General features: G+C 45.3%; 2 long non-coding RNA genes across 2 annotated transcripts; both read left to right on the top strand.

Annotated features, from left to right (window-relative positions):
- Positions 1 to 6,027: 6,027 nt before the first annotated feature.
- On the top strand, positions 6,028 to 6,601 carry LOC119766672. Its single transcript, XR_005277046.1, has 3 exons — positions 6,028 to 6,101; positions 6,182 to 6,268; positions 6,339 to 6,601. It is a non-coding gene; the product is annotated as an uncharacterized LOC119766672 (long non-coding RNA).
- Positions 6,602 to 9,367: 2,766 nt separating this feature from the next.
- LOC119766670 lies at positions 9,368 to 10,140 on the top strand. The gene is made up of 3 exons (XR_005277044.1): positions 9,368 to 9,524; positions 9,603 to 9,691; positions 9,762 to 10,140. It is a non-coding gene; the product is annotated as an uncharacterized LOC119766670 (long non-coding RNA).
- The last annotated feature ends 8,500 nt before the right edge of the window (positions 10,141 to 18,640 follow it).

Raw genomic sequence — 18,640 nt, 5'->3', positions numbered from 1 at the left:
ATGTTGTAAGTCTGCTACTAACCATCAATGACCAAAGTCTCCGGTCTCCAGCGAATTACTACTCAAATCATCAATAACAACAGTAAAGCCTCGAGAAAATGCAAAAAAAAACGAGTAATTCAAAAAAAATATTCAATTTACAAATGTTCCTAACTCTAATCAACCGGCTCAATTACGGCAAAGGCTTTTGAAAAAATAATCATGAAAAAAATTGACCTTTAATAAAGAAATTCATGCTGAATGTTTAAATATGTACAACTAATTCTAATTAAAATATTGAGAAAAGAAAAAATAAGGAAAAGAAGCAGTGAAGAAATTTGTAACCCAGAAAAATACTGATCAGTTCATTGATGACGACGACTCATTCATACTCAAAATTACAAAATAAAAACATTAAAACAAACTACGAAAAAAAAATAGCATCGACATAGAGTTTGCGCATAACCCTACGCGAGCTAACACAGTAAACGAAGCGTGTCTTCTACACCAGGACAAAGCCGATAGGCGAAAACAACGTTCACGAAAAGAACTAGTCAGTTCAGTTTGCAATCCCGGCCCAATACTAAGACGAGTCTGTGGGAACAAACTTCACTGACAGAAGGGTCTGTTTCTCCTCATAATTCGCCGCCACGGAAATAAATTTCCGCGATTTAACACTCATTATGATTCGAAACGCAAAATATTCCTCCTTACAAGAACTTCAAACACCAGGATTAAATCCGATAACGAAATTCTTGAAGAATTAACCATAATTACAAACTAAAGAAAGAAAACCATTCGCTCACCCCTCGCATTCAAAAAAATTCACCCATGCAGAATCCATCTCCAAGATCTGGATCTGTCACTCAATCACCCTGCGCATTTTACCGGTGCTACGCACACAAACAAAACAAACGTCATCGGACTGTCAACGGAGGAAAAAATGTGAAAGTGAAAGTGGAAAAATGCCAGGCGCAGGTACAGAATCGCGAGTGAAAGTTTTTAGAGGAAAATTTTGTGGAAAAAAAGGTGAAATGGCCAGAAAAGACGACTGGGATGGTCGGAAGAACCGTTCCCAACGGAAACGAGGAAAGTCGAGCTGACATATCGTTCCAGCTATCGGTTTTAAGTTGGTTTTTGTTTGTTTATTTTCAGCGCAGCGGCATGGCCTACTGCGGCGTGGAACTACAACCTGTCGTTAGCGATTGATAAGCGCTCGGGGGAAAAAAAACTAAGAAAAATCTGGCTAATCGATCGCGCTGAAACTACTTGGGAAATTATCAAAAATTGGAAACTGGGTGGGAAAATCTGTGCAAAAATTGGTGTGGTAAATCTACTTTGGGAAAAAAAACTATGGTGCAAAAGCTACTCTGTTTGGAAACCGATTGTAAACAAACCAGCGAAACGCCAGCTGTGTTTCGATTGTTTACTAACTATAACTTAAACTACTATTTACAAGGGGAAAACTATAACTACTATTTACATTAGGAAAGGATCGTTAATCATCGGAAAATGAGGAAAAAAAACTGGAAAATACGACTCCTTCGTAGAAAAATTATCAACAATTCAGGTAAGTATAAGAAGAAAACTAATAATGAAAGTGATCATATTACAATGCCGTCCTCCCACGCAAACAGGTGACGACGATCTTGCTCGGCCAGCTGACGATGTTCGGCCACCCTCACCCCACTTCGCCGGAAGGATGACTCGCCCCGACTGACGGAAGTTTGGACTCCACCCACACTCGACGGAAGGAAGGATGATCCACCTCCAACTGGACTAGCGGATTGTGAGTTTTTATAGATCTAAGATTAACCTAGTTTAGTACTAACTTAGTTTAAGGGTTAGGCGTTAGGCCCTACTAACCACTAACTTCTTCGCGTCGCGTTCGGTTTTGCGTATCTTCTTCCTCTTCTTCGTTTTACGCGTGCTAGCTGCGACAAGCTGGCGTGCGATAACTGGCGCCCAACAATACAAGGCATCTACTGTACTCTATTTTTTTTGGTTTTTGGCATGATTTTCTGATTTTTTTTTGATTTTTAGTAGCATTGGTTTGGAAGAATTTGCCTGATTTTGTTTAGATTTGCATTTCTTTTGATTTGCATTGCATTTTTGTAGTTATTAGATACTTTTGTTCTGAAAGAAGAGTTGAGTTTCTCGGAGAAATTGAAAACACAATTTTGGGTTGTTGTTTATTTGCATACATTTATTATATTCACTTTCTTTTTTGGTTTTTCATCATACATTATTTATATTATCATATTTTTTTTGTCTTCATTGCTACAATTTTTGTTACATTGGTACTACGATTGGCATCATTTGCATAAGCCTACTCTGCATTATCTGAATTATAGCAAAATAATTTAGCTAACCATAAAAAAAAATCTTGCCTTCCGTTGGTAATTGGACTTACTTTCACTAATTCTTCAAATTAATACTGCCTTCTTGTGCAGAAACTCAACGAAAATAACAACTACTGATCCGTTGGTTGATAACAACATTAGTCTAATTGCTTAAACGATGGATTAGTACATTAGAGAAGAGTACAGAAGTTTACAAAATGTAAACAACAACGTTTGATGCCAAAAGAAGTAGCTTTCGGGGGATTCTGATCAGTACGACGATGACAGGACACACCAAACAAACAAAACGCATCTGAACGACGTCAAAGGAGAAGTCGGCGAAGCTCCGAAAGAACCGACTGTCGGGGTTAGGGTCAGATGCTAACACGATGGGCTTGAAAGTTCTCTTGGGAAGTAGTTTTGGTAATGTCCAACTGGTAGCAGAACCTGGACCAGAGAAGGCGTCGTAATGGAATCGCTCGATTAGCTGCACTAGATCGTTTTTTTTTAGCTATGTCCCTCCTAATCCCATCAGGAGCAACCATTTCCGTTTAGGGAACAAAACACCCTCGGGGTAATTACCTCATTAGGGCACTCGACGGACTCGTGTTAGGAAAACCAGAATAAACAAACCAGCACTGAGGGTACCGAGTTGTACCACGCGCGATCGCGACCTGGGAAAATCGGTTCGATTTGGGGTGATTTGTCATGTGCGTTCCAAACTTAAGTATGAGAAGATGAAGCAAAGAAGGAGCAACTTAGTTGCGATGACTTCCAAAACGCCCGATGACTGTCGAGAGCCAGTAGTCACTTGTACTAAAGATTGCACGAAGCTATGAATGAGCAAGTGATGACCTGTGTTAGTAGCCACCAAAGGTGTGAACGAAGAAAGCGAGCCTGCGATGACTTCTACAGCGATCGATGAGTGTCGAAAGCTAGTAGTGCATCTTTGGACAACGCCCACAAATCATCTCGAAATCGAATCAGACGATCCAATTTTATCTAGAACCCAACGAGCTATGAATAGACTTCAACCGAAGAAGTGACCAAGGGTAGAACCGGTTCTACCACGCGGAAATACCAAATTTGGGCCGAGTAGACACCACAAACCAAGACTAGCCTGACCGAGTCACAGCTAGCACGCGTAAAACGAAGAAGAGGAAGAAGATACGCAAAACCGAACGCGACGCGAAGAAGTTAGTGGTTAGTAGGGCCTAACGCCTAACCCTTAAACTAAGTTAGTACTAAACTAGGTTAATCTTAGGTCTAGAAAAACTCACGATCCGCTAGTCCAGTTGGGGGTGGGTCATCCTTCCTTCCGTCGAGTGTGGGTGAAGTCCAAACTTCCGTCAGTCGGGGGCGAGGCATCCTTCCGGCGAAGTGGAGTGAAGGTGGCCGAACATCGTCAGCCGGCCGAGCAAGATCGTCGTCACCTGTTTGCGTGGGAGGACGACATTGTAATATGATCACTTTCATTATTAGTTTTCTTCTTATACTTACCTGAATTGTTGTTTATTTTTCTACGATGGAGTCGTTTTTTTTCCAGTTTTTTTGCCTCGTTTTCCGATGATTAACGATCTTTTTCTAATGTAAATAGTAGTTATAGTTTTACCCCTTGTAAATAGTAGTTTAAGTTATAGTTAGTAAACAATCGGAACACAGCTGGCGTTTCGCGGGTTTGTTTACATCCGGTTCTCAAACATAGTAGATTTCTGCACCGTAATTTTTTGTTTTCCCAAAGTAGATTCTACACACCAATTTTTGCACACATTTTCCCACCCAGTTTCCATTTTTATTCGATAATTTTTCCCCAGTAGTTTCAGTTCGATCGATTAGACAAAATCCGCAGTTTCCACCCCGAGCGCTTATCAATCGCTAACGACCGGTTGTAGTTCCACGCCGCAGTAGGCCATGCCGCTGCGCTGAAAATAAATAAACAAAAAACCAACTTAAAACCGATAGCTGGAACGATATTTCAGCTCGACTTTCCTCGTTTCCGTTGGGGACGGTCCTTCCGACCATCCCAGTCGTCTTTTTTTGGCCATTTCACCTTTTTCCACAAAATTTTCCTCTAAAAACTTTCACTCGCGATTCTGTACTTGCGCTTGGCAATTTTTCACTTTCACTTTCGCATAATTTTTCTCTGTTTGACAGTTCGATGACGTTTGTTTTGTTTGTGTGCGTAGCACCGGTAAAATGCGCAGGGTGATTGAGAGACAGATCCAGATCTTGGAGATGGATTCTGCATGGGTGATTTTTTTTTTGAATGCGAGGGGTGAGCGAATGGTCTTTTCTGTAGTTTGTAATTATGTGTTGATTCTTCAAGAATTTCGTTATCGGATTTAATCCGGGTGTTAGAAGTTCTTGTAAGGAGGAATATTTTGCGTTTCAAATCATAATGAGTGTTAAATCGCGGAAATTTATTTCCGTGGCGGCGAATTATGAGGAGAAACAGACCCCTGTTCTGTCAGTAAAGTTTGTTCCCACAGACTCGTCTAAGTATTGGGCCGGGATTGCAAACTGAACTGACTAGTTATTTTCGTGAACGTTGTCTTCGCCTATCGGCTTTGTCCTGGTGTAGAAGACACGTTTCGTTTACTGTGTTAGCTCGCGTAGGGTTATGCGCAAACTCTATGTCGGTGTTATTTGTTTTTGTAGTTTGTTTTAATGTTTTTATTGTGTAATTTTGAGTATGAATGAGTCGTCGTCATCAATGAACTGATCATTAATTTCCTGGGTTACAAATTTTTCACTGCTTCTTTTTCCTTATTTTTTCTTTTCTCAATATTTTTATTAGAATTAGTTGTACATATTTAAACATTCAGCATGAATTTATTTATTAAAGGTCAATTTTTTCCATGAATATTTTTTCAAAAGCCTTTGCCGTAATTTAGCCGGTTGATTAGAGTTAGGAACATTTGTAAATTGATTTTTTTTGAATTACTCGTTTTTTTTGCATTTTCTCGAGGCTTTACTGTTGTTTTTGATGATTTGAGTAGTAATTCGCTGGAGACCGGAGACTTTGGTCATTGATGGTTAGTAGCAGACTTACAACATCGTCGCTGACACTGTGATGTTGTCTGATCTGGAAAGTGAGACGGAGCTGACTGTTAGCAAGGACCTAACGTGTTAGTGAGTTGACAGTTCAGTGATGAACGTATATGACCCCGAAGAGAAACCCAATCATCAGTAGCACTTCTGTTTGGCCTACGAAAATTTGTTTGGTCGTTTTCACCGCCGTGTTAACGCCAAACAAATTTTCGTACTTTTAGTGGGGAATGATGTAACGAGTACATATGGAGTAAAAGTACAGTCGGTATGATTGGGAAGTAGAAATACCTAAACTGTATTAAACGTACACGCCGCAGAGTAGAGCTTTCTTGCTGAGTGACCTTTGCTCATTCCTTTGGGCACTCAAATGCCGAGTACCTTTTGCGCCAGTTATCCCAAAAGCTTTCCGTTCAACCAGATGGCCGAGTGGTTTAAACTTTGCTCTTGAGGTGAGCCAGCACAGGAGATCGGGGAGAGCCAGCCGCACGAATCTCGCGAAGAGTTTCGCGTTTTCGCGGTTCGGGGTGATGAGATCGCGGAGGTAGTAAAGCGGTCCAGGGGAATGACAAGCTATTGTCCAGGGTTGGTAACCGTGAGAGGGAACGGAATTCGGAACTGAAGCCTCTCATAAGTCTCGGCGTTCTGATGACGCGCCAAACGGTTCACTTTTAACAGTTCCGCGGAAGAGGCACCAGTGGCCCTCGATTGTGCGCGTCTCGTGATTAAATTGTAGGTTTTCTAGATTCCATGAGTTTGTCTTTTTAGGTTATCTCTAGTGTAATGTGTTTCTCTGTCCTTTCCCTGATTAGCTAGTTAGCGAGATTAGTAGTTCGAACTAGTGCCGTGTCGTGTGCGTGTGTGAAATTCTGCCGTGCATGTGCGTTCCAGAAATCCTGGTAAGTGCTGTCGTTGGCCACCTCGTGGTCACCTGCCCAGTGCGAAGCCTAACTTCTATCCCGTGACCAGCTCTGCATCCACCGCCACGCTCGTCACAGACGGCCCGAACTACCGGGGACCAGCTACCGCTTCGATCCGGCCGCAACGCCCACGCCGCCGAAGGCCAGCGCTCGCCAAACTGCGCTAGGCAGCGGAACTGTACGGCCACGCCGTAACAGGACAGCAGCAACAGTCACCGCAGCGTCCTTGAAGTAACCGCCATCGCGATCTGCATCCGCCATCGCGATCGCCAACCGCCATCAACCTAACCTGGAAGGTTAGAAACCACGTGAGTGAAGAAGGTTAACCCTTGGGAGAGAAGTCCGGCCTCGAAGGCGGACACGCGAACCGGCAGCAGCCGAGAACCAGCTAACCAGCGTTTCCGCCGAGCAGCAGCAGATCTTCAAAAGTAGGTCGTCGAGGTTCCCTCGCAGGTGCGACCAACCACGTGCTCGAGTCCCGTCCGGTGCTAACCGGAGAGCAGCAACAGCAGCAGCAGCGAGTGATGACGTCGTAGACGCCGTCCGCAGCAAGACCACCAACTCACCGAGTTTCTTCGAAACCGTTGACCAGCAGCAGCAGAACAGGTATCGAGACGACCACGTGATCGTCGACAGCGAACGCCAAGCAAACCGTGAGTAAAGCATGCACTAGTGGTAAGACCATGGCCCACACCTTTTCGCCCGCTACCAACCTTACCAACTAAGTAGCGCGGCGCTGCGCGTCGAGATTGTTCCGACACGTCAAAATATGAATACATAAAACGCACATAGCACACACACCTAAACCGGAAGAAGAAGAGAGAAGAAGGAAGACAAACACACGGTAGATTTTGGATGAAGTAACAGGATCTCAGGGAAAGGAAGAGGGGAGGATCGCCGGCAAACACAAACGTACGTACGTAAACATGTATGACTCACTGTAAAATAAACGAACACAAAACACTACAAATGTTTTTCCCGCTGCACTCAACCTAGACACACAGTAGCTATAAAACAAACACTTATGCTAGGGTGACCGAGAGAGTCGGCTCATGTTATTCGCGACCGATTAAATAAATGTAGATTTTCCTTCCTTATTCTATTTTACTTTATTTTTCTACTGGAGTCAGGGCTCCGAATCCCTTGGACCATTTGGCTATTTTTCTGTTGCACTGTTTCAGGAGGACTGTAGAAGGCCGCAGGTGATGAATCACGCCCTGAGGTCTCCAGTCCGATTTCGCTTTCTTTTCAGCTACTCATCTTGGGTAGTGGCTTGGTACGCTAGTCGGAGTACCTCCGACGCGTTTTACACCCCCACAGAACTCCCTGTCCCGAAACGGGATTACTGAACCCCCCTCGAGAGGTCTCTACGGCTGGGCAAACCGACAAACAGGTGGATGGTCTCCTTCGGGAGTGGCGCTTAAGCCATCTCACTTAACCATAGGGGAGTTCGATAGGCTGGCGGGCTATAACTGGCGCCCAACGTGGGACTGGATGGTTCTTCCGACCATCCCAGTCGTCTTTTCTGGCCATTTCACCTTTTTTTCCACAAAATTTTCCTCTAAAAACTTTCACTCGCGATTCTGTACCTGCGCCTGGCATTTTTTCCACTTTCACTTTCACATTTTTTTTCCTCCGTTGACAGTCCGATGACGTTTGTTTTGTTTGTGTGCGTAGCACCGGTAAAATGCGCAGGGTGATTGAGTGACAGATCCAGATCTTGGAGATGGATTCTGCATGGGTGAATTTTTTGAATGCGAGGGGTGAGCGAATGGTTTTCTTTCTTTAGTTTGTAATTATGGTTAATTCTTCAAGAATTTCGTTATCGGATTTAATCCTGGTGTTTGAAGTTCTTGTAAGGAGGAATATTTTGCGTTTCGAATCATAATGAGTGTTAAATCGCGGAGATTCATTTCCGTGGCTGCAAATTATGAGGAGAAACAGACCCCTTTTCTGTCGGTGAAGTTTGTTCCCACAGACTCGTCATAGTATTGGGCCGGGAATTCAAACTGAACTGACTAGTTCTTTTCGTGAACGGTGTCTTCGCCGATCGGCTTTGTCCTGGTGTAGAAGACACGTTTCGTTATTATTTTTATCATTGTTTTTCTCGTAGTTTGTTTTAATAGTTTGATTTTAATTTTGAGTATGAATGAGTCGTCGTCATCTATGAACTGATCAGTATTTTTCTGGGTTACACATTTCTTTATTGCTTCTATTCCCTTATTATTTTTTCTTCAATATTTTCATTAGAATTAGTTGTACATATTTCCATATTTAACACAATTTTTTTATTGAAGGTCATATTTTTTCTTGAACATTTCCCAAAACCTTTACCGTTATTAAACCGGCTGATCAGAGTTAGGAACACTTATGAATTGTAAATACTTTTTGAAATGACTCGTTAAGTCTACATTTTTCTCGAGGCTGAATTTTTGTTATTGATGATTTGATTAGTAATTCGCTGGAGACCGGAGACTTTCGTCATTGATGGTTAGTAGCAGACTTACAACATCGTCGCTGACACTGTGATGTTGTCTGATCTGGAAAGTGAGACGGAGCTGACTGTTAGCAAGGACCTAACTTGTTAGTGAGTTGACAGTTCAGTGATGAACGTATATGACCCCGAAGAGAAACCCAATCATCAGTAGCACTTCGGTTTGGCCTACGAAAATTTGTTTGGTCGTTTTTCACCGCCGTGTTAACGCGAAACAAATTTTCGTACTTTTAGTGGGGAATGATGTAACGAGTACATATGGAGTAAAAGTACAGTCGGTATGATTGGGAAGTAGAAATACCTAAACGGTATTAAACGTACACGCCGCAGAGTAGAGCTTTCTTGCTGAGTGACCTTTGCTCATTCCTTTGGTCACTCAAATGCCGAGTACCTTTTGCGCCAGTTATCCCAAAAGCTTTCCGTTCAACCAGATGGCCGAGTGGTTTAAACTCTGCTCTTGAGGTGAGCCAGCACAGGAGATCGGGGAGAGCCAGCCGCACGAATCTCGCGAAGAGTTTCGCGTTTTCGCGGTTCGGGGTGATGAGATCGTGGAGGTGATAAAGCGGTCTAGGGAATGACAAGCTATTGTCCAGGGTTGGTAACCGTGAGAGGGAACGGAATTCGGAACTGAAGCCTCTCATAAGTCTCGACGTTCTGATGACGCGCCCAACGGTTCACTTTTATCAGTTCCGCGGAAGAGGCACCAGTGGCCCTCGATTGTGCGCGTCTCGTGATTAAATTGTAGGTTTTCTAGTTTCCATGAGTTTGTCTTTTAGGTTATCTCTAGTGTAATGTGTTTCTCTGTCCTTTCCTGGTTAGCTAGTTTAGCGAGATTTAGTAGTTCGAACTAGTGCCGTGTCGTGTGCGTGTGTGAAATTCTGCCGTGCATGTGCGTTCCAGAAATCCTGGTAAGTGTTGTCGTTGGCCACCTCGTGGTCACCTGCCCATGGCGAAGCCTAACATCTATCCCGTGACCAGCTCTGCATCCACCGCCACGCTCGTCACAGACGGCCCGAACTACCGGGGACCAGCTACCGCTTCGATCCGGCCGCAACGCCCACGCCGCCGAAGGCCAGCGCTCGCCAAACCGCGCTCGGCAGCGGAACTGTACGGCCACGCCGTAACAGGACAGCAGCAACCGTCACCGCAGCGTCCTTGAATTAACCGCCATCGCGATCAGCATCCGCCATCGCGATCGCCAACCGCCATCAACCTAACCTGGAAGGTTAGAAACCACGTGAGTGAGGAGGGAGAGAAGTCCGGCCTCGAAGGCGGACACGCGAACCGGCAACCAACAACCAGCTAACCAGCGTTCCAGCCGAGCAGCAGCAGCAGATCTTCAAAAGTAGGTCGTCGAGGTTCCTCGCAGGTGCGACCAACCACGTGCTCGAGTCCCGTCCGGTGCTAACCGGAGAGCAGCAACAGCAGCAGCAGCAAGTGATGACGTCGTAGACGCCGTCCGCAGCGAAACACCGACCACCAAACCACCGAGTTTCTTCGAAACCGTCGATCAGCAGCAGCAGAACAGGTATCGAGACGACCACGTGATCGTCGACCGCGAACGCCAAGCAAACCGTGAGTAAAGCATGCTTTAAGTGATAAGTCCATGGCACACTTTTCGCCCGCTACCAACCTTACCAACTAGTAGCGCGGCGCCGCGTCTGTCGAGACTGTTCCGACTCGCCTAAAATGAACACATAAAACGCACATAGCACACACACCTAAGCCGGAAGAAGAAGAGAGAAGAAGGAAGACAAACACACGGTAGAATCTGAACTGAAGTAACAGGATCTCAGGGAAAGGAAGAGGGAGGATCGCCGGCAAACACAAACGTACGTACGTAAACATGAATGACTCACTGTAAAATAAACGAACACAAAACACTACAAATGTTTTTCCTACTGCACTTAACCTAGACACACAGTAGCTATAAAACAAACACTTATGCTAGGGTGACCGAGAGAGTCGGCTCATGTTATTCGCGACCGATTAAATAAATGTAGATTTTCTTTCCTTATTCTATTTTACTTTATTTTTCTACTGGAGTCAGGGCTCCGAATCCCTTGGACCACTGGCTATTTTTCTGTTGTACTGTTTCAGGTGGACTGTTGAAGGCCGCAGGTGATGAATCACGCCCTGAGGTCTCCAGTCCGTTTCCGGTTTCTTTTCAGCTACACTTCCTGGGTAGTGGCTTGGTACGCTAGTCGGAGTACCTCCGACGCGTTTTACACCCCCACAGAACTCCCTGTCCCGAATCGGGATTACTGAACCCCCCTCGAGAGGTCTCTACGGCTGGGCAAACCGACAAACAGGTGGATGGTCTCCTTCGGGAGTGGCGCTTAAGCCATCTCACTTAACCATAGGGGAGTTCGATAGGCTGGCGGGCTATAACCAGTTATAGCACGCCAGCTTGTCGAACTTCCTGATGGTAAGTGAGATGGCTTAAGCGCCACTCCTCAGGGAGACCATCCACCTGTTTTCAGTTTGCCCAGCTATTGAGACCTCCAGAGGGGGTTCAGTTTATCCCGGAACGGGGGAAAGGAAGTTCACTGACGGCCGAAAAACAAAGCGAGAACATTACCGAACAATTACCCAATGAGAAAATCCAAGAAAAGATATCCACTTGAGGAAGACTCAGAACTTCCCGCAGCTAGTCATCACCCTTGGCCCTTCCAGTTTCCCAATTTGTCCAAGAGCCGGAAAAGACGCAATGGTTGCCCGGTGGGAGAAAGGAGCCCAACCTCTCCAGTAAAAAAAATAGAATAAAATAGAAAATAGAGTAAAACTACATTTATTTACGATCGCGAACTAATCATGAGTTTATTTTTGGACCATCCTAAGGATCAGTCCGTAGCTAGAGTTTGGTTGGTGTCTAGACTAAAGTCGACATTGGTGTTGATGTTGAGTGTTTATTTTACAGAAGTGTGTGGTACATTTGTGTTGGTGTTTGAACGTTCATTCATTGTTTTGTGCACATTTTCGGTTTTTGCCGGCGGTCCTCCCCTCTTCCTTTCCCTGTTAGCCTGGTATCTGTCGTGTGTTTCGGGTTTCTACTTTGTGCTTATGTTTTGCGCTCTATGTTGGTGTATGCGTTTAAGTCAAGGGGTGCTCAGACGGGACGGTTTTGGGCACGTCAAAGGACGTGTAATCGGCCTCGCACCTGGGGGCTTTAGGTTGCGGGCAAGTGGGCCATGGACTTATCACTTTAATCAAACATGCGTTCTACTCACGTCCCTTTTTGAGTGCGTTGATCACGTGGCCGCCGAACTCGACGGTTTGCTGCTGCGGATGTTACCTGGTGCTCTCCTGCTGCTCTGGTCGCGGTGGTTTCACCTACCGGATCTCGAACGCCGCCAGCGAATGCTGAAACGACTACTCCTGCTGCTGTTGCTGTTGCTGCTGCTCAACGTGGTTTCACGCCGAACCTATCGTGGCCGCCACTCGAAGGCGGGCCGCTGCTCGGACCTCAGCGAGGTCGGGCTGATACTGACGCACGTGCTCGGTTGCGGTTGCGCGTGGCCGATGTGGTGGACGCAGATGGTTGACGGTTGCTACCGTCCTTCTCCGGCGGAAGCCGGTCAGTTCCGGAACCACGTGTGGTGACGTACGCGGTTCGTCCGGCGTAGCGTTGCCGGGCCTGGGCTGGTGATGTCCTGGGTCGATCCAGGGGCGTTTCGCAGCGTGACGGCGAGTGGATTGGGCCTGTAGCGTGGCCTACACTTGGGGAAAGAACGCACTGAGCACTGGCACATGGAGGTAGCACAAGACCTTACCGAAACACCTGTTTTCCAACGCGAGCACACTACTGCCGCCACACGAAAACGGCCCTAAGCTTCTAGCTATCTAAACACAGGGAAAGGACACAAACTTCAACTTAAAACAACCCAAAGACAAACTCACGAATTAAATTACCTAACTAGAAAGATCACGACGCGCACTAGAAAAAAGGACACCTGTAGCCTCCTTCGCGGAACTGGATAAAGTGAGCCGCTGGGGTTTCAAGTCAGAACGCCGCGGTGTGGAGAAAGCCTGAGCCCGGAAATCGCTTAACTCCTCGCGAAGAGAAATTGAGCGATTTAACTCAAATTTCAATCCATCTCATACCTTCGGCGTAGGACAATCGTTCGGAAACCCCTCGCCCGTTTCACCCCGAACAGCTAGTTCGTCTTCCCTGAAACCGCGAGTTTGCGAATTCCCCTCGGAAGATCTTAGCAGGTTGAACTCCCCGAATCCGGTTGATGACCCCACCTCAAGGCAGATTTTATGCCACTCGGCCACCAAGATGATCGACAAGCTGTAGTGTATCTCTGGAGAACGTTGGATCTCATTTAAATTCAAATCTGAGAAACTGTATGTCAGTTTCTCATTGCCTACCTCGTGGCGTTATTAAATTAGATTCTATTGAGAAACGCCAAGTGCAGTTCCTCTTTAAATATTATTTTATGTTTGTTCATTTATGTACTCGTTACATCATTCCCCACTAAAAGTACGAAAATTTGTTTGGCGTTAACATGGAGATGTAAAACGACCAAACAAATTTTCGTAGGTCGAACAGAATTGCTACTGATGATCGAGTTTCTCTTCGGGGTCATATACGTTCATCACTGACAAGTTAACTCACTAACAAGTTAGGTCATTGCTAACAGTCAGCTCCGTCTCACTTTCCAGATCAAACAACTTCACAGTGTAAGCGACGATGTTGTAAGTCTGCTACTAACCATCAATGACGAAAGTCTCCGGTCTCCAGCGAATTACTAATCAAATCATCAATAACAAAAATTCAGCCTCGAGAAAAATGTAGACTTAACGAGTCATTTCAAAAAGTATTTACAATTCATAAGTGTTCCTAACTCTGATCAGCCGGTTTAATAACGGTAAAGGTTTTTGGGAAATGTTCAAGAAAAAAAAATATGACCTTCAATAAAAAAATTGTGTTAAATATGGAAATATGTACAACTAATTCTAATGAAAATATTGAAGAAAAAATAATAAGGGAATAGAAGCAATAAAGAAATGTGTAACCCAGAAAAATACTGATCAGTTCATAGATGACGACGACTCATTCATACTCAAAATTAAAATCAAACTATTAAAACAAACTACGAGAAAAACAATGATAAAATAATAACGAAACGTGTCTTCTACACCAGGACAAAGCCGATCGGCGAAGACACCGTTCACGAAAAGAACTAGTCAGTTCAGTTTGAATTCCCGGCCCAATACTATGACGAGTCTGTGGGAACAAACTTCACCGACAGAAAAGGGTCTGTTTCTCCTCATAATTTGCAGCCACGGAAATGAATCTCCGCGATTTAACACTCATTATGATTCGAAACGCAAAATATTCTTCCTGCAAGAACTCCTAACACCAGGATCATATCCGATACCGAAATTCTTGAAGAATGAACACATAATTACCAACCACAAAAAAATCATTCACTCACCCCTCGTATTCAAAAATTTCACCCTGCAGAATCCATCTCCAAGATCTGGATCTGTCACTCAATCACCCTGCGCATTTTACCGGTGCTACGCACACAAACAAAAAAAAACGTCATCGAACTGTCAACGGAGGAAAATTATGCGAAAGCGAAAGTGAAAGGATACAAGCGCAAAATTAAAATCGCGAGTGAAAGTTTTGATAGGAAAAGTCGTGGAAAATGTTTGTGAAATGGCCGGAAAAGAAGACTGGGATGGTCGGAAGGACCGTCCCCAACGGAACAGAGGAAAGTTTAGCTGGGTATCGTTCCAGCTATCGATTTTAAGTTGTTTTTTTCTTTGTTTACTTCCAGCGCCGCGTCCTCGCCTGCTACGACGTGGGATTCTAACCCGTCGTTAGCGATGGATATGCAGAGAGAAAGAACAAATCAACGTTAATTGGGCAAAATTATCGCCGCTGAAAATAATGGGGAAATTGTGCAAAAATGGAAAAAATGTGGAATCTACGCTTCGGAAAAAGCTACGTGGGCAAAAATTTGTGCAAAAGCAGTGGAAAATCTACTGTGGAAAAAAAAAACTACGTTGCCAATCATAAAAAACTATAACTGTTGGAAATATGAGTGTAAACAAACCAGTGAAGTGTCCGTTGTGTTCAGATGGTTTACTAACTCTAACTAAAACTACTAGTGCCAACTAAAGCTACTATTTACAAGGAAAAAAATTAAGAAAACTACAGCTATTATATACATTGAAAAAACTGCCATTAACACCAAAAAAAAGGGGAAAATGATCCTACGATCGTTAATCTAGGAAAATAAGGGGAAAATTTGGAAAACTCAATCGCAGAAAATTAAACAACAATTCAGGTAAGTATAAGAAGAAAAATAATAATAAAAGCGATCATATTACAATGTCGTCCTCCCTAGCAAACAGGTGACGACTATCTTGCTCGGCCGGCTGACGATGTTCGGCCACCCTCACCCCACTTCGCCGGAAGGATGACACGCCCCGACTGACGGAAGTTTGGACTCCACCCACACTCGACGGAAGGAAGGATGACCCACCCCAACTGGACTAGCGGATCGTGAGTTTTTATAGACTAAGGCTAACCTAGATTTATTACTAACTTAGAATAAGGGTTAGGCGTTAGGCCCTACTAACCACTAACTTCTTCGCGTCGCGTTCGGTTCTTGCGTTTCTTCTTCCGCTTCTTCGTTTTACGCGTGCTAGCTGTGACTCGGTCAGGCTAGTCTTGGTTTGTGGTGTCTACTCGGCCCAAATTTTGGTCTTTTCGCGTGGTAGAACCGGTTCTACCCTTGGTCACTTCTTCGGTTGAAGTCTATTCATAGCTCGTTGGGTTCTAAATCGTCTACAATTGGATCGTCGGAATCGATCATGAGATGATTTGTGGGCGTTGTCCAAAGATGCACTACTAGCTTTCGACAATCATCGATCGCTGTCGAAGTCATCGCAGGCTCGCTTTCTTCGTTCACACCTTTCGGTGGCTACTAACACAGGTCATCACTTGCTCATTCATAGCTTCGTGCAATCTTAGTACAAGTGACTACTGGCTCTCGACAGTCATCGGTCGTTTTGAAGTCATCGCAACTAAGTTGCTCCTTCTTTGCTTCATCTTCTCATACTTAAGTTTGGAACGCACCTGACAAATCACCCCAGATCGAACCGATTCTCCCAAGTCGCGATCGCGCGTGGTACAACTCGGTACCCTCAGTGCTGGTTTGTTTATTCTGGTTTTCCTAACACGAGTCCGTCGAGTGCCCTAATGAGGTAATTACCCCGAGGGTGTTTTGTTCCCTAAACGGAAATGGTTGCTCCTGGTTGGATTAGGAGGGACATAGCTAAAACAAAATACCAATCTGCTCTTCGAAAAGATCTCATCACGATCCGCTTGCCGCTGGCTGAGGTGTGTGCCACTTTTTCAGCCGATTGGTGAAGTAGACCCCAAAACGTTTTCCGTCCAGATCCTCCAGCTCGTACGTGTTCTTTCCCAGCACCTTTCGTACGACCGCAGGTTCGTACTTCGGTGCGAGCTTCTTGCAGAAGCCCTTCCCCTTGTCGGACAGGTCAAAGGTCTGCTTCAGCACTTTCTCCCCCACGGTGTACTTGGGACAGTTCCAGTTATAGCACGCCAGCTTGTCGAACTTCCTGATGGTAAGTGAGATGGCTTAAGCGCCACTCCTCAGGGAGACCATCCACCTGTTTTCAGTTTGCCCAGCTATTGAGACCTCCAGAGGGGGTTCAGTTTATCCCGGAACGGGGGAAAGGAAGTTCACTGACGGCCGAAAAACAAAGCGAGAACATTACCGAACAATTACCCAATGAGAAAATCCAAGAAAAGATATCCACTTGAGGAAGACTCAGAACTTCCCGCAGCTAGTCATCACCCTTGGCCCTTCCAGTTTCCCAATTTGTCCAAGAGCCGGAAAAGACGCAATGGTTGCCCGGTGGGAGAAAGGAGCCCAACCTCTCCAGTAAAAAAAATAGAATAAAATAGAAAATAGAGTAAAACTACATTTATTTACGATCGCGAACTAATCATGAGTTTATTTTTGGACCATCCTAAGGATCAGTCCGTAGCTAGAGTTTGGTTGGTGTCTAGACTAAAGTCGACATTGGTGTTGATGTTGAGTGTTTATTTTACAGAAGTGTGTGGTACATTTGTGTTGGTGTTTGAACGTTCATTCATTGTTTTGTGCACATTTTCGGTTTTTGCCGGCGGTCCTCCCCTCTTCCTTTCCCTGTTAGCCTGGTATCTGTCGTGTGTTTCGGGTTTCTACTTTGTGCTTATGTTTTGCGCTCTATGTTGGTGTATGCGTTTAAGTCAAGGGGTGCTCAGACGGGACGGTTTTTGGGCACGTCAAAGGACGTGTAATCGGCCTCGCACCTGGGTGGAATGACACGGCGGTATTTCTTCTCGTTCCGCTAGCTTCTTCGCCTTGTACAGGAAACTCTCTACGGATACATTGGAATCACCCGAGAACCGGATCTTCCACTTTTCAATCCGTCCGTCGAATCGTCCTGCGCGATCGCGGTTACGATGACCTCCACGTACACCTCCTCTTGAGCTACCAGGATCGCTATAGTCGCCCTCGTAACTCGATGGGTACGGTGGTGGAGATTGGCGTGGATTTCCGCTTCCTCGACCTGGCGGGGATTGTTATTAGGTGGTACGTTATTGTTGTTTGCTGTTGCCGAGCTTTGCTGCAGCATGATTGTGCGCATCATCTCCTTCATGGCTTCCCATTCTTCCAGCGGAAAGCCAGATGAAGTCGACGTCGATTCCTTCCCATTCTTCGGAATCGCTCCCCTCGATTCTTCATCAGTTTGGGTTGCGCCAGTCTTCGTTTTGACTTGTCCCTGACTTCCTTTCGCCAGCAACGCCCTCTTTTGTTCTTGTAATTCCGTCTTCAGTTCTGCGTTTTTGTCCACTAGGTCCACAAGCAACGCCTTCATATTTTTCCACTCCGTCATGAACTTGTCATCTCCAGCCTGTCCTCCGTTGCCCTGACCTGAACCTCCTGAAGCCATGTCTGTCGTTTTTCCTTTCGTCGGAGAACTCAAACCGCTATTGCTGACCGTACCTTCACCACCCCGGTCTGGTGTGGGAAATTCAAACCTCGGGTTCCGCGGAACTACGTTTGGGGTCTGCACCAACGGCGTTGATACTCGCGATGTAGGCGTAGTTGCGTTTGGACTCTCAAGCGTGAGTGTGGGTGTCACGACGGCGTTCGGCGTATCCGATCCGCTGGCGGCAGAAATCGACAAAGTCGGGGTCGTGATTGTAGAAGTCACTAATGGTGATAAATTTGGACTAGGCGTCGTGATCAAAATTGTGGGCGTCGGGTAATCGCTACAGTTGTGATAGGGCAAGGTACAGGGGTTCTCAACGTGAGCTTCGAACGTTCGGAAATATTGGACACAGTTGTGGGAGTTGAGTTACGAGATGATTCCAAGATATCGTTGATTTGTTTCTTGACCGGCGACTGAGGTACCAAACTGGAACTGTTTCATAAGATTCTCAATCTTTTGAATCAGTTCGCGCTTGATCTTCCTCTCCGCTTCCGTACGCGCCGAATGTCGTCTGGTCCGGTGCCAATAGCTTAAAACGCGCGATTCAAACCTGGTCTCTTGCTTTTTTTCGAGTGCTTTGGCCAATTTGTCAATTCTACCATGGATGTACTCTTCCTCTTCCCGAATGTTTGTGTACGACGGCCACGTCAAGCTCTCCTTTGATCCCTTTTGAATAAGCTTCGTACCTTCCTTTGCTTTGCCGGTAGATCGAGTAGGAAAATTGATTCCGGTTGTTTGCGAACCGTGAGTTCGTGCTCGATCTCTTCGATCGTAAGGTCCTCCGCTCGAGGAAACGGTACCAATTTAAACATCTAGTGCAATTAAGT

Source organism: Culex quinquefasciatus, chromosome 1 (genome assembly GCF_015732765.1).
Source record: "Culex quinquefasciatus strain JHB chromosome 1, VPISU_Cqui_1.0_pri_paternal, whole genome shotgun sequence".
Lineage (NCBI taxonomy): Eukaryota > Metazoa > Arthropoda > Insecta > Diptera > Culicidae > Culex > Culex quinquefasciatus.
Note: the sequence above shows the minus strand (reverse complement) of the source record. Positions and strands in the feature narration are given on the sequence as shown.